The 14,325-nt window shown below is 37.1% G+C and overlaps 1 long non-coding RNA gene across 1 annotated transcript; it reads left to right on the top strand.

Moving 5' to 3' along the window:
* Positions 1–5,053: 5,053 nt before the first annotated feature.
* Positions 5,054–7,750, top strand: LOC111586193 (uncharacterized). The gene is made up of 4 exons (XR_002747954.3): positions 5,054–5,364; positions 5,864–5,906; positions 6,129–6,221; positions 6,446–7,750. It is a non-coding gene; the product is annotated as an uncharacterized LOC111586193 (long non-coding RNA).
* The last annotated feature ends 6,575 nt before the right edge of the window (positions 7,751–14,325 follow it).

Raw genomic sequence — 14,325 nt, 5'->3', positions numbered from 1 at the left:
CTGCCCTGAAAACTCAGGCTTAAACCCGGCTTCATCTCATTAAGTGTAAAAACCTCTTTCATAGTACAGGTCAGGTGGCAACAAGGTTGACATAACAAACAAGCAACACACAAAAGAACATTCTTGTAGGGCTGTAGTTCTAAATTAACAAGCATAATCTCCATAAATACCAATACTATATGGTTTAGGCTTTAATATTTAAATTAGTTGAATTACTCGTTATAGTCAGTAAGTGGGGTCTTAGTTACAATATGTATTATAGTCAAGCAAAAATAACTTTTTATAGTACAATTCCATTGAGTTTTAATCCTTAATACTCAAACTTCTCAAGTAAATTCAAGTTTTAAACAACACTATGGGGTCCAGTCAGGGAAAGTCGTATTTTAAATAACTGTTGTGGGGTTTTAATCTATATTTAAATTTCTCTGGGAGAGTCACATCTTTTTGAGTCTTAATATTAAAACTTGCCAAGTGAATTCATAATTCCAGTCTTACTTTTCTATTGGAAGGCACTTTGGGTCATTTGCTGCTGCTTTAAATGTGATATATGAACAACTCTAACTTGATTTACAAAATTCTGTTCTGGCTTGGACAATTGTTAGCTATCTTTACAAACAGCGATGACATATTTAGTGGTGATATTTAAGTGTTAGCAAGGAGAATGCTTTAAATGCTCCTTTTGAGGTCATGTCACTCAAACTTGGATAACTTCAAGCTAACAGTTACTAGAACAGGAGTCACCAACCTTTTTGAACCTGAGAGCAACTTCAAGGGTACTGAGTAGTACGAAGGGCACCTTGTTTGATACAAGCTTCCTCAATAGCAAACTTGCACCATCATCTTTAAACAATAATAAAAATAATGAAAATAATATGTAAAAAGACTGTCTGATCATATTTATGTTAATTATTCCTTACAATAATTAACAACGATTTCCACAACAATGACAGTAGGAAACACACACAAACACACACACACATATGGAAATCTGTTCCAATATTTAAAAGTCTGAGGCATCCCATCTCTGAAACTTTTGTAAATATCTTTCTTGGCAGTTTTGTATGAATCAGCATATTTGCAGCATTTTGTTCAAAATCACACCAGTTACATTTCTGTGCAAATTGTCACTTCTAACATTTTTAGGAAATCATTAACTGTCATCAAATCATGCTTCATTCGTGCAAACTACTACCTTTGTAACATTTTTGAACAATTCATGAACTCTGTCCCATGTTTGTACAAATTATCAGTTATGTAAGAAAAAAATCAACTCTTTCACATTTTGAAATGAATCCTATCACATTAGTACTAATCACCAGCATTTTTCACCAGCATTGCAACATTCTTAACAGATCATAACAACAAATCATTACATGTTTTCAACAAATTATTTTTCACATTTTTGTGTAATGGCATGGTGTTCTGAACGACAACATATGTTACCTCTTTCTTTGTCTGTAAATGTGTGTTAGTGGGAAGCCTGGCATTGCAGAGTTTATCATGTCTTACCTTTACCTTGCAGCTCACAGTTCAGATGGTTCAGTTTCCCAGTGATGTCCGTTAAAAATGCCAGGGCAAGAATCCACTCAGTGTCCTCAAGCAGCAAGTGTCTTCCCCTTTGGATTGCATCAACTCTTTGATTTCGGCCAACAGTGACAAAAAACGCTGCAAAACTGGTCCCCTGCTGATCCATGGGGTTTCTGTGTGTAGTAACAGGTCACCATGTTCAGCTAACAGCTCCTCCAGCAGCACCTTCAATGTCCTGGTTGTTTGGCTTTGGAGCCATTTATGATCTTCACGACACGAGTCATCACATGATCAAATCCGGCCACTTTTGCACATACATATGTCCTGCTGGTGAATGCTGCAGTGGTAATGTAGGAATGTTGGGAAGTCTGGATCACCTCTGCATCGTACAATGAAGCCTGCATGGCGACCCGTCATGGAGGAGCCCCGTCTGTCGTCAGTAAAACAAGCCTTTCTAATGGTACATTTTTCTCCACGAAGAAACTTTTCGTCGCGTAGCAGATGTCAAAGCTGCCTTTAAGTCCGGGGCTTTTCCTGTGTCCATGGACTATTTCTGACCAATCCTGAAAACTTCAATTGCACTACTGTACGTCCGAAACCCACTGTACGTCCGAAACCCGTCCGCGGGGCTTTTCCTGTCCGTAGTGCGCATACAGTCTATATGCTAGCAGGTGGCTAGTTAGCATGGAAGCTTTGTAGCGGCTAAAGTAAAGTCTCTCCACATTGTGCCGCTTTGCCGACGCAATAGTCGCCCCGCAAATAGGACGCGTATCTTTCACTGTCGTGAAAAAGAACTCTTCCTCCCAGTCATCGTGAAAATAGTGTTTTCTCTTTCACTTCTCTGTCATGTTTTGGGGGTAAAAACCACATCCAGCTTCCCGAAGTGTCTGCGCCCGGACGCCTCAGCAGAGTGACGTGGTGGTTTGACATGCGCAGTGAACTCTGACTCGGACAAGGTCAAAGTTCTTTTACACCAAAGACATTTTTTTTTTTTTTTTTTTTTTTTTTTAAACAAAAATTATAATAAATGTTGTAATTTAAAATCTGCATTAATGTAAGTATTTCCGATTTAAAAATAACAGCAACTATATTTTTTATAAGGAATTTCATGGTGACTAGTGTTATTTTTAGAGCATGTGTGGGGCAACTCACGTGGTCTCTGCGGGCAACCAGGCGCCCGGGGCACCATGTTGGCTACCACTGTACTAGGACATCCCGATACAGTGCTAATATGTAGATGTTAGCTTGACAACACTGCTGTGACATTAATATTCACTAATTCTGCCATGAAAACCACAACAAAACACCAAAATCATCCTGCAGACAGTATAATCATAATTAAACCAGCTTACCTGAACGCTGGGCTGTTGGTTTTCGACCCTCTCTTAGGTGAATAATGACGGCTTTAAACTTTCTCGTCCAGAAACCGCAAACTAACCGTAAACTGTTCGCAAACTAGCCACAAAGTATTGCTCCGATAAAAATTATATAAATCAATGTTTCTGGAAGTTTCTCTGCTCCTCTTATTAGTCCATTCGCTTTCTTTGGTCAGGAAGTTATCTGTTTTTTTTTTTATCGCCTGTTCACGTCACTTTAGCTAGCATGAGCCAAACTACGGCAGTTGTGCTGTGTTGTCAGATTGGTGATGTCTTGCACCCTTTTAGCCATATAAGCGAATTTTTGTTGAAGCCTGAAAAATTATATGAAAATGCTATATGCTCATACTGCATTTTGCTCTCTATTCATAACATATATCCCTTTAATCTGACGAAATTATCCTATACCAGCTCCCAGTTTGTTACTTTACGGTTCAAGAGCACCATTCTGTAGGTGTAGAAATCCGCAAAAACTGGCAACCCTGCAGTGAATATAGAGCTAAACATTTATGTTTTCTCAATTCTGAGCCTACAACTATGGAGTCACAGGCGTGCCACAATAAAATATAAATAAATAAATAAATAAGGAAATAAATGTGGAAATATAAAGAGAAATAAATAAATAAATAAATGTGGAAATATAAAGAGAAATAAATAAATAATGTGGAAATATAAAGAGAAATAAATAAATAAATGTGGAAATATAAAGAGAAATAAATAAATAAATGTGGAAATATAAAGAGAAATAAATAAATAAATAAAGGAAAAGGAAAATTTTGTCTTTGCTTTTCCCTTTTCGCTTTTTTCCTTTTATTTTTCCATTTTATCATTGTCTTTTCCGTTTTGTATTTGCTTTTTCATTTAGTCATTCCTCAGTCCACCAAGTAAAAGCAAAGACAAAAGCCTTTGCTTTAAATTGGTGGACTGAGCTGTCAATCAAATGGCTCTGGGCGGGGTTTTCTGTCCAGGGTGGGTAGTTGTACCCATAGATATATATAGAAGACTAGATACGCTAGCGCTGTAGCAGCCAGCTAAGCTACATGCCTATGTGGCGGCCATCTTGAAGGGGGCAACGTTCCCATTAAAAGTAATCCATGTACATTGAAAATAAATCAGAATTTGCTCTTTTCTCAACCGATTTTCATGTGGTTTACTTTATTGTCAATGTCAAAACATGTGCTATTAATACAGAACATTTGATTAAAAAAACGGAAAGTCTTTCTACATTCAGTCATTACATACATAAATGTAAAATTTACATTGTAAATAATTATATAGCTATATGAACACAAAAGAGAAAGATAAGAAATATACATATATAAAAAATATGTTTTTAGATCAAAAGATTTAATTGTTAAGGTAATCAAACAATAATTTATATTTATTTATCTATCTCTCTCTCTCTCTACAGCTATAGGCTGTTACATACGTGGAGATAGAATAGAACAGAATAGAGTTTATTGCCATTTACAGGAAACAGGTACATTGAACTGAATCATTAAGCATGACAAAAATAATTTAAAATACTTAGACATATACACAATTGACATATAAATGCTAACAGCATGAAAGCAGGGATACAAGCAGATAAGTATTATTTATTTAGATACAAACACAAGTAGGGTGAATAATGTGTGCATTGGGTCACAGTAGGTTGTCTATAAAGAAACAGTAAAAGTGTAAATTTTCATGAAAATAATGAAACTCAGTAAAACTGAGTTGCTGCATCCTTGTCAATGATGCACATCCTCTTCCAAGATGAGGCAGGAAGTTTGAGTCCTAATCTATGTCTGTGTGTTTGCTTCTTTACACCGCTGTTAACAGTTTAGGCTGTTAGATTGTTCCAGACAAGTACAAGATTCTTCAGAGCCGTTCTACCACGAGCCTGACAGGAAGAACTCCAACAGCTACTGAATGTTCCAGTGGTTCCCTCAAGGCTACAGGAGGAGCCCTACGAGGACGAGCCGGTCCACCTGATGGCGGCCAGTCGCTGCGGTTCAAAGCCAACACCGACTACGTGGACTTCTACTGGACCACACGGAGGCCTTCAAACCGGACCAACAAGTTCAGCGACTCCCCGACTCGTGGGTCTGAGGACGCCGCCAAGCCTCGGCCCAGCCGGCCGCCTGTCTGTGCACTGTAAAATGTAATTGTATATCCTACTTAAAATATAAAGTGACCTGAACTTATTTCAGCTTACTCTGTTGAGTTTCTCACTTAAACCTAGTAAAGACAACTTTCTACTGAGGCAAGTAAACAAACTTGTGAGCAGCAAGTTACCTATACTTTGAAGTATGAGTGAGCAAGAAGCGTCTGCTCAACCCGGAGAAACTCGGCAGCTTTCGGCCCCATCCGGCATTTCTCGTTGAATGCACATGCGCAGTTGCCCCTGACGCCATGTTTGAATGAGGCGGTCAAATCTCAACAAGCGGGACGAGACATACTGCTGCATAGTGTCACGGTAAGTTTAACTGGTTTTATTCATAGCAAATGCATTGTTGTTTTTTTTTGTCATGTCAGTTATTCGTTAGTTCAAGTTTGGAGGTGAACTTTATATTATTGATTTAGCCGTGCCTGGGACTTTCAAGCCGAAATTCTGAAGTTTATTTAGTGGCGTTTTGTTGTTGCTCGAGTCGGTCCTCACAATGCCGCGTTTAAATCAAACGTGAGCTAACGTTAATGTAAAGATTAATGTTAACATTTGAAAGCTAAAGTCAACCAACCCTTCACGTAACGTTACGCGATGCAGAGATAACTGGAGTTTCAATAAACACAGCGTGCTTATTAACGGTTGAAAAAGCAACTCTGCTGATCTTTCAGGGTCACTCTTCAACAAAAAAATAGTTTGTCATTGTCCATTGCTCCTTTTTAACTTGGTAGAGATGCTTTTAGTTTACTGTCGTCCCTTTTTAAACTGGTCACATATGTTTAACTGATTGGTTTTGTTGTTTCTTTTGTAGGCTTTGATTTCTGAAGACAGAAACCTAGCTATGCATTGGAAGTGTAAGTACTGCTTGTTTTCTTCTGAAAAGAGGGCTCAGTTATTCAAGCACTACCGCTTGAAACATGGAAGCTATGCCAGGACTACTCCAATTCCATGCCTCCACACAGATTGTCTGTGTTCATTCAAGTCATTTAATGCCCTAAAAGGGCATCAAGGTATTAATTGATTGTCCTTAACCACAGAAGTGATGTGTTTGATGTGATTTTTTTTCTCCCCCCCAGAGTACAGATGTTACTGCAAAGCAAACAGCTGTCCTCCGTGGCCTTCCTGTCATCCTTGGAGATGAGAACACAGACTTCTTCAAGACATGCTTTGTAAGTCGTCTATATTACTAAGTTTTTATTCCACACCACAGGATGTCCACTCTATTTAATTCTCCTTATGTTACTTTGATAGCTTTAGGTGAAGTTACTTTACCTCCACACAGCCTCTAATATCATAATATCGCTTACTTTTAGTGGCTGTCTTGTGTTTTCTGCTGTAGAAATTCAAGATAACATCTGATATGTAATTGTGGCTGTATTTCTGCTATTGTTAGGACTGCGATGACACAGGCATGTCTCACATCCCCATTGGAATCCTGACCATTGTTCCTGAGGACGAACAGCTCTCCCTTGACTCACTGCACCTTCAGACTTCAGGTACCGCAATCATTTTGGAAGGAAGAATTGTGATGGATGACTTTGAAAATCTTCCAGATGCCATGTGCTTGCTCTTTGGACTTACTTACACCCTGAATTTGGAGTACCCTCAACAGCTGAAGTACACCTTTGACTTCATTCAAAGGGTGCTTCTCTCACTTGGACATAAATCCCTAAAACCAAAAATACAGTCATTCAAAAATCTTCTGATGCAATGAGTGAATTTAATCATGATGTGAATGTGATGTGACATCTTGGGTCACATTGATACCTTTACCTTATTGGAAAAGTGATACTTTTTTCTTGTTTGAGCCTTTTTTGTAGGAAGGAGCCTCATCGCCCTTTTTAGACTACTGAATGGTTTTTATGTTCATGAGGAGAAAAATGAACACCTACTTTCCTTTTAGCTTTTGTTTTTCCTTTTGTGTTGATGCTGAAATGATTGTGGTGATATTGATTACCAGCATCAGGTTCTTTAGCAAGTTATCTCTGACTTAATATATGTTGTAAGTCAATCTCTACTGCAGTTCTGAACTCAACCACTAAGAATTTAAATCAGAAAGCTTTTAGCAGTTTTTAGCGGGAGCTGGCTCAAACATAAGAATTACAGTTGCACATTCAGGTGAAATAATGATTTTATTTTGCAATCATGCAATAGGTGGATTGTAAACAGTTGAGCTATGTCTGCTGTTCACTTTATTGATGTTAAGATAAATGTTAGGCCCTGCAATTACTGAGTTTATCTATAGTTCACACCATAGTCAACAGAGATATTAAGCAGGAATTCTCAAAGTTTTAATGACTGAGGGCTGTTTTAGGGACTCAATATTAGATTGAAGGCCACCCAAGAAAAAACTCGTGTCACTTTTTTTCTGAAAAAACTAGTCTTTTATATTACATGCTTTCTATGTAATACAAAAAAAACATTTTTTAATAATTTTACATGGTTTTATGACTTTTTGGCAATTTCCTTCAATTTTTGCATTACGGCGTGATTTAGCGTATTTTCCACTTTGTATTGTGATATACTATATTGGGGTTACAAGCCAAATAAGGTTGTTCTAACTGTTAATCAAAAATTTTATTGGAAGCATGCATTTCATGTCACCTTTACTCAGTGGGTTGCCATTGTCCCACAGACTGTATGTAAGGTGTGTTCTGAACAAAAAAAGTTAAATTATTAAACTTTGTTTCCATTCAAACTGTTGTCTTTATTTGTTTCAATAGCTTATCACTGTAAGTTCATCTTACTTGAACATATCTAGGCAATCGGTTTCCTGATATTTTGCTAGTAACAGGGATGAGAATTTTCCGCGGAATTCCGAGTTTTTTTCCGCCGAAAGTATAATTTTTGTGAATCGTGTAAATCCGTTGAGAAAATTGTAGGGGGGTAGGGGCAGGCAAGCGGCCAGCCGGCCGACGCATCGCAAGCCGAGGCTTGTGATGGCCGCCCGCCGTGATGGTCATCCCGCCGCCGACATCTTTCGGCAACACGCATTGCAAAATTAGATACAGCTGTGAGAACGGAAATCGGCATTGCTATCTGTAAACATCACTCGCTATTTATGTTAATGACAACATCCGCCTATTTTCGGCAGCAATTTGGCGCCACTTTCATCTGATTGTTTTCTTCCACATGTTAAATTTCGTGGATATGCAAGCACACAATATTGTTGAGTTTTGATCATTTCTGGTGCGTGGATACCTATAGATCTATGGTATATAAACTGTGCCGTTCCTTTGAACAACAAAATACTGGAATATTCCTTTGAACCAACCTAAATTTCATGTTTTGATCATTATCAAGTGAGAAACCTCAATCCAGACTCTTCATAATGAGGTTTGAGATTTATGCTGCTGTTATTTGTTTAGTCCAAACTAAATGACAGAAATCCACAACTGCAATTTTATTTCAGGACTCGGTTATTAAATGTCAAAACGATCCATGTGACTCTAAAAACTCAACAGCTTTACAAACTCTAAGATTCAACTCTCCACAAGGATCCAAAATAAGTTGGACTTCTACATGAGAGCTTCAATTATTCTTCATTTACTTCCTGAAAAGTTTGGTCAATAAAAAAGACAAAAACTAATATTTTCAGCTGAACTAAAGACAGACTTTGTGATTTTTCTGCTCACATGTGTTGTTGTAAACTTCCTCTTTCAAATAAATATCTGCCTAACCCCCTGGAAACCAGCGTTTGTCCTGTTTTTGTGTTGCTCCTTGGCGACCCTAGACAGCCGGGTCGTAATGTTTTTTGAGCAACACACCATACTATGACGTTTTTACAATGATGGTTCTACTATGGAACCAGTTTGACGTGTTCAGGTGTTCTTTGTGTGAAAACTCAGAGATTTCAGGGATCAGAAGGTGGTTTTCGACTTTCTTTGTTAACTTTCTGCTTCAACTTTAAATTAAATTTCCTTCACTAAGCCAGCCCTCTGGACTTCCAGGAAGCTGTGTTCCTATTGGCTGTCCAGGTGGCTGTGTTCCTATTGGCTGTCCAGGTGGCTGCTTGGTGTTATCAGGAACACCTGAGCAGCTCAGTGTCTTCCTGCTTTATTTAGCTGCAGACAAACATTTCCTCTGCTTCTGTTCACCACTGAACCGGGTTTGACTCCATTGCTTTAGTTTGTTCTTTAGGCGTTGGCTTGCAGCTTCCAGCAGTAAAATCATCTTTAATGTGTTTCTTGGTGTGTTTTAGGGCTTTGTACTGGATAGTTGTCTTGGTAAATGAGGTTCTTTAGCCACAGTTAGCACATGGTGTGAATGTGTGCAGTAATTAGTGGATTTGGTACAGCTGAGTTGTGTCTTTATCTTGGCTGTAGTGAGTCTTTAGAGGTTTTTGGTCAGACACATTCTGTATTCTTGTTTAAGAACCAGCGTTGGTTGTCCAGAAGGTAAGAGTTCTTGTCCTGATTCTCTGTTCTCAGAGGTTCTCTGGTAGGCTGTAGGAGACTTTAGCGTTTGGGTTGTGTTAGTTTGGTTTTTGTACGGTTTCATTTAGACGACTATCTTGAGGCCCCTCCATGTGGTTTAGTGAGGTTTTCTGGAACAGTTCTACAAAGCAACCTGCAGCAGAAGAGACTTTGAGAGTTTTTAGGAAGTTCTGGAGAGCAGACTTTAGAGCAGCAGAAACATTTATCAGCAGTTTGAGCAGGAGAAGGTGAGCTTCAGAGTAGAAATGAGAAGGAAACCTTCTTGACCCGTGTGGTGAGGTCCTGTACCAAGAGTTTGAGCAGGTTGTGAAGAGTCTGTAGTTCTTTGGTCTGAAAGCACAAGAAGAGTCGACTCATTAAAGGAGAAAACGGGAGATATTGTTGGTTCTTCTGTTGCTCTGCAGTTTCCTTAGACTGAATATCAAGTTTATATTTTAAATGATTTCCCATGTGAGCCCAAGAAGACTTCAATAAACTCCCTCCATCCCCTGGACACATTTTATTACAATGTTAAATCTTTTTTTTTTTTTTTAAATGTTACTGAGTTTTAATCATAGTTTTAGCATAGTTTTTTCTCTTTGCTTTTTTTAGTTTTGTCATCTGTGTGAAAGGTGCTAAACAAATAAAGTTGAATTGATAAACTGAATAACTGACTAACTCATGATTGTGACAACAGAAGTATTTTCATTGTGATTTAAGGGTTTGTTTCATTTTTAAGGTTGAGGTTAAAATCTTGACAGAAAAAATGATTAAAAAAATAAACTACATTTTTTTAAAAATGCAATTAAATCAAAGGAAAAAAGCATTTAATACAATAAAACTTTTAGAAAGAAAATTAAACATTAAATACAATTAAATTATATTAAACAGGCAAAATATTGAATTAGATAATTAAACAGAAGATACAAAACATGAAATTAAACTAAATTATTTAAACAAAAATATAAAACATTAAAGATGAAATATTTTAGATAAACATTTAAAAAATACAATTAAACAAGAATATTAAACATTTTTAAAAATACAAAACATTTAATTAGATTATTAAACCTTTAAAAAGACAAAACATTGAATTAAAAAATTAAATGTTTAGTTAGAAAATTAAATCTTAAAGACAATAAAACTTTAAATAGGAATTAAACAGAAAATACAATGAAGCATTTAAAAAGAAAAACATTAAAAGGTGGTAAAACATTTAAAAAGAAAAACCTCAACAAAGATTTAATCAAAAAATTAAACATTGGGAAAGAAAATGAAAATTTTCAAACAAGCCGATAAAACATTTGAAAAATTAACAAACATTAAAAAGACAAAACATTTGGAAATCAAATCAGACATTAGTTTTGCTCTTTTCTCACCTTTTATTCTTTTCTAAACATTTAAGAAGACTCAAACTAAAGATAAAACATTTGAAAAGACACCAGTTAGACTTTAGAAGATCAAATTAAACAGAAGAGACAATAAAACAATCAAAAAGAGCAAAGATCTTAAAGCGTTTTCTAGTCTGAAATGAAAACATCAAGTTGTTTCTTCAAACATTTCCTCTTTCTGTTCTTAGTTTGATTGTGGACAGATTTACTAAGTGCTCATTTAAGAAAACTGCTTTCCAGATAAAGTCTACTAGTAGTTGAAGGCATTGATCAAACTAATGTTACCTTCTGATCTCCACAAACTTTACTGTTCAGTGAAGAGAATCAAAGTTTGTTGAGGATTTCTAAAAAACCCACAGGTGAAGGTCTGAGAAGAACTCAGATGGATGGTCTAAATGTGAAATCAAGACTCATGGTCACAAGTTTTAAGGCTTCTGTTAACCAGAAAGTTCAAACTAACAGAGAAGTACTGAGAAACTTTTAAAACTTCAGTCCTCAGACTGTCTGAAGGTTCAAACTAACAGAGAACTACTCAAGAACTTTTAGAATTTCAGCCCTCAGACTGTCTAAAGGTTCAAACTAACAGAGAAGTACTGAGAAACTTTCAAAACTTCAGTCCTCAGACTGTCTGAAGGTTCAAACTAACAGAGAACTACTCAGGAACTTAGAAGATATCAGTCCTTGGACTGTCTGAAAGTTCAATCTAACAGAGAACTACTGTGGGACTTAGAAAATTTCAGCCCTCAGACTGTGTGAAAGCTCAGGTCCTGAGGACTCGGGAGGTGTGGAGGCTTTGGAAAGTCTTGGAACTGAGGGTTCCACCCTCCAGCACAAAGGCTGAAGTCCAACCTCCTGAGAAAAACGGTCGAGACGAGACTCGAGTTTAAAAAAAACTCGAAAACGAGAAAAAATAGATGATAAATGCGCAAAAAAAAGAAGTTTTAGTATCTGAGCCAGTAGCTCAGGGGGATAAGAAGACAGACTACCAAGCGGAGGGTCGCAGGTTCAAGACCCACCACCGGCACTTTTCTTTCTTTGTCTTTGTCAAGATTTAGATAAAAATTTAAGAAGGGTCTGGTCTTGAACCAGCGACCTGCAGCTCCACAGGCAAATCCTTAACTCACTGAGCTACAGATCAGATAAAAAAACATAATTTCGTCGTCCCTTTGGCATCGTAGTTTCTGAAGTCATCACATGGGTGGAGCCAAGGCGGAGTCTGGGTGGAGTCAGGGCGGAGAGTAGGTGGGGAGGTGGGTGGCGGCCTCCCCCCTCTACTCCCCCACCACCCACCACACCTTCCCCCGCCCGACGAGTTTTTCGAGTCTCCACGAGTTCTTCGAGTCTCGACAGGTTTTCCCGAGATTCTGGAGTTTCCACCAGGTCGGAGGCAGAACAAGTTGTCATGAAGAGGTGTTGAAGTCGGCCAGGATGGACTGACTTTTTACAGCGACTAGAAGGAAGACCACTAGAAGAGCAGGTCTTTAACCACCATCCAAAAAATCCATGGAGTCGGTTCCAGAGAAATGAAGGGAGGTCAACTTTTATCAACCTCCATCCAGATGTTCAACTTGATATCTTTACTTGGAGATTTTTAGCACCACAAATCTTTAGTATCACACTTTATTATCATTTATTAGGACTATAATGGAATCCACCAGCAGATTTACTTTTTGTTGAGATATTTTATTCTTGTCGTCATGGGACTGCAGTATTTAAAACTGTTCCTTCTATTTGACCTCATGTTTATTAGTTTTAGTGGAGAAACTTATTTTAGTTGTTGATTAGTCTCTTAAAAAACAAAAAATAAATTGGATTAGTCGAGAGGTTTACATTTTTTACTTTGTCATATTTTAAATATGACAAAAAAATATAATAATAAAGCGTCTTGAGACAATTTGACCTGTAACTGGTGTTATATAAATAAAATTGAATTCAAATTGTATGTATCTTGTAATGTTGGAGTAATTTAGCCATATATGTTGGAAAACACATTTTCTTTGTCCATTAATCTGTTGATTGTTTTCTCCAGTAATTCATTTCTTGTTTTGGTTTAAAAAATGTCAAACCCAAATATATTCAGTTTACTGTCATAAAAACCAAAAAGATTTACATTCATGATGCAGGAATCAGGCAGTTTTTCACTTTTTATCTTAGTTTAGTCAGAAAGATAGTTGATAATGTGTGAATTGTTGGAGCTTGTGAGCCGTAAAAGGTTTTAATCTTTGGGGCCGAGTGTCAAAAAACATTTAGAAACCAACATCAACAAAACACTCAACAAATATTTGAACATCATTAAAGGGAAATCCAGCTTTTGCATGACAATGTCTAATTAAAGGACATTTATTTCCAACATAAATGTGTGATATTCATCCTCTGGAGCTTTCTCTTCACATCGTCTTCCACCTGAACTGCTTTGGTCGGGAGCATGTGCAACAAACATTTGAAAAACTGCACTTTAACATCAATGAATGACACTGAAGTTTAATCTCTACATAAATGAGAGTGAGTCTGGATGTGCTGCTCTGTCATTAACTCCTAAGTTTAGGGAAAGTTCAAACAAAAGAGGACAGTTCAGATAAGACTTGAGAATGAGCTTATTTTGAACAAACATCTCAGACTTTTTGAGCTTCAGCACCTACAGCAAGATATTTTAACAACAAGCAACTCAAGAGATCCAGAAGTTGGAGAGAGTTGGCTTTAGCTGAGCCAAAGAACATGTGGGACGCTAACCTAGCAAACATTTCAGACTTTTCTCTGTGAATTCTGAGAAATAATTTCCTATTTAATGACAGAGCTACACATCTTAACTCAGTCTCATTAAAACAGACTCTAATTCAGTATCATCCATCCATATTAAAGTGCAGTTACCCAAAATGTTTGTTGCATGAGCTCCAACAAAACCTGTCCAGGTAGAAGGCCACTTTGACAAACAGGAAGTGGAAGATTCCATGCAGATTTATAGAAGGGGGAACCGGACTTTACTAAGTGTGGTCAAGTATAGAGGGGGGTTTTGTGGGTTTTTAAGGCTGATAATGATTATTAGTGAGACATTTGGAGTAGATATTCATTTGCAGTAAATGAAAGTATTTAAAATCTTGAGTTAAACTTAGAAGAACATAAACTCTAACAGAAAACTTTGTTGATACTTTTTTGTTTTGTTTACAGATTTTAAGTTAAAGGAGTTTTATTCGTGATGTATAACCAATCAAATCACTCCAGAAGACAGAGCGACCACAGGTAGATAAAGGTTCAGAGCCAAAGTAGCGCCATTTTTAAATGTATTTATTACCGTAAATCAGTAAAAAATAAAATACTGATAATCAGTAAATCAGTCAGCCCACAATTACTACAATTCTACAATGTATGTCTCTTTCTTTTGACTTGTTATTTGTACAATCTACGATGTATATGATGGTGTTTTTTTCATACCAAAGGCTATACTATGATGTTTTCTAAGAGACATACGA

Source organism: Amphiprion ocellaris, chromosome 4, assembly GCF_022539595.1.
Source record: "Amphiprion ocellaris isolate individual 3 ecotype Okinawa chromosome 4, ASM2253959v1, whole genome shotgun sequence".
NCBI classification, from domain to species: domain Eukaryota; kingdom Metazoa; phylum Chordata; class Actinopteri; family Pomacentridae; genus Amphiprion; species Amphiprion ocellaris.
Note: the sequence above shows the minus strand (reverse complement) of the source record. Positions and strands in the feature narration are given on the sequence as shown.